General features: G+C 37.7%; 1 long non-coding RNA gene across 1 annotated transcript; it reads right to left on the bottom strand.

Moving 5' to 3' along the window:
- Positions 1–208: 208 nt before the first annotated feature.
- LOC106012818 lies at positions 209–1,250 on the bottom strand. Its single transcript, XR_001185163.2, has 2 exons — positions 630–1,250; positions 209–599 (listed from the first exon to the last, which is right to left on the bottom strand). It is a non-coding gene; the product is annotated as an uncharacterized LOC106012818 (long non-coding RNA).
- Positions 1,251–2,395: the final 1,145 nt, after the last annotated feature.

Raw genomic sequence — 2,395 nt, 5'->3', positions numbered from 1 at the left:
TTCTGTTTGTCTGTTTTCTGTTGTCTTTGCGCTTATCATGCGACGACCCTTCGAGTTTTTGGGGTATTTCCGGGTCTTCAGATAACACCAATAACTCCATATGCCCAAAAATAGCTGAGCGCCTGGTTCCACCATGTCGTGACACATATTATTAAAATAATTAAAATAATACTCAAATGATAATCAGAAAGAGAATGAACGCTCTACAAAGTGTGTCAGCAAATTTATTTTTTAAAAGATTTTTTCCTTCATAAACACAGTGCTGTGGGCTTAAGGTACAATATAAAATGAATACTAAAAATACCAAAATGTTTTGAGAGAAAACATCCAAACAACAAAAAAGAAGCAGAAGTATAGATTTTTTGTTTGTCGTCTGCAAAAAAACCAAAAAAAGGCCACAAAATAAAATAAAATCCGACACAAAACATTTAATGAAGAGCAGTTTTCCAAATTTGCGCAATAATAAATTTTCGTTCAAAAATTTTTTTTATATTATTTTCCCCTCGAATTTGTGTCGGAGAAAGTCTATCACTGCGTACCTCTGTCGGAGAAAGTCTATCACTGCGTACCTCTGTCGGAGAAAGTCTATCACTGCGTACCTCTGTCGGAGAAAGTCTATCACTGCGTACCTCTGTCGCAGAAAGTCTATCACTGCGTACCTCTGTCCCCACAGGACATAGAGTCAACCCTTTGTGTCATGTCAAAACAAAAAAGAACAAAAAAAAGGTTTGTATGTACACACTATACCACTTATACACATCAATATAACTTAAAAATGATTTGTCAAACAGTCTCTATGGCTTGCAGACTATAATAATAAATCCATACACTTTTTAGGGTTGGTTTTTTTTTTACAACAAAAAGACTTGACCAAAATCAATGATCATTTTGATTGCGTTTCACAGATGTGTTGTTTGGGGGGAGGGGGGGAGGAGGGGGATTAAAGGACACAGGAACAATTAATTATGTACTTTCAAAAAAAATTGCACTATAGTTCTGTTAGAAATATTTACTCGTAAGTACATGATGCTTCCATGTAACGACTATGTACAGCCCAGCCGGCCAACAGGCCCAGCTCAACAGTTTGAAAACACAAACACATTGAGGTTTCAATTTGTACAGCACAGTAAGACAAAACACAAAGTCTTTATTAAGGCGTATTTTTTAAAAAACATACAAAATTACAAAAAACAAAATTACAAAAACTGTCTCATGAAAAAAATTGACCAGCACAAGAGAGAGAAAGACAGCGAAAGAGAAAGACAGCGAGAGAGAGAGAGAGAGAATTCGGACAAAAATAACTTTTTAAAAAAAGAAAGAGAAAGAAAGTGTCAAGCTAAGTAAGGACAGTAGAATAGATGAGTGAAATAGGACATGTGTGTACATCATCATAATCATATCAAACGAAACGAGAAATCATAAGTCAAAAGCTAAGACGATAAATTCAATAAACGAGGAGGAGAAGTAATGTTGTGACTCACATTCGCTGAAGAAATGCTTTGTTTAGAATTTTAGAAAAAAAAATTTTTTTTAATGCTCACACGCACGACTGCCTGCAGTTGGAAAGATACTCTCATGCCCCGTCTCCTGCCATCCCTTTTCAGTTTCTGCTCAAATAAAAATGTTCTAATCACAACATCCACACAATTTTTTCAAAGTTGGAAATTTTGCTTTGAAATTAACACTTGAAATTTGTTTAAAACTGTACTTTTATTTTTACTTTTCTCCGCCCCTTATTCCCTTTTGGGGGCTGTGAGAAGAAAGAGACGTCTCTCTGTCGCCAGCCGGAGAGCTTAGGTCCGGGGGATGGAAAAACAATTTTAACACTAAAAAAATTGTGCACAGCACATTCCGTTCTATTCTGCAGCCTATCTACTGACACACCCCCTCTGTTTGATTACATTGTATTTTCTCGCTTCCTATTTGAGAGAAAAATTTCATGTACAGTAAAGTGCATTATAACTGAATAATATAACCCTCGTGAATTACCATCACTAACCCAAGCTAGCTGTGGGTGGTTGGCGGGTGCTCTGGTGTGGTTTGCTCCTTCTTTCCTATCAAACATCTATCGTCCTTATCTCCCCTTCTTCTTTTTTATGTTTGTTACTCTCTTGTAACACCTCTAATCTTCTGGCGCTTACATGAACTTATGCAGTTGCGAGCACCGTAAAACATCTACTAAAATAAAGTAAAGAGATAGATCTGAGACACGGGGCAGGAGAACATGAACAAACCACGGCCACACGTGGACTAGGGCAGTACACATCACCATAAGTAGATCGGTGTGTGTCAAACGAACACACATCCGGCCAGTGGTCACACCTACACGCGGACTAGCGCAGTACACACCACCACAAGTCTTAGTGTGTAGTGTGTGTCAATGAACACACGTCGG

Source organism: Aplysia californica, unplaced genomic scaffold, assembly GCF_000002075.1.
Source record: "Aplysia californica isolate F4 #8 unplaced genomic scaffold, AplCal3.0 scaffold00519, whole genome shotgun sequence".
Classification (NCBI taxonomy): domain Eukaryota; kingdom Metazoa; phylum Mollusca; class Gastropoda; order Aplysiida; family Aplysiidae; genus Aplysia; species Aplysia californica.
The sequence above is the reverse complement of the archived record's forward strand: the minus strand, read 5'-3'. Positions and strand labels throughout refer to the sequence as shown.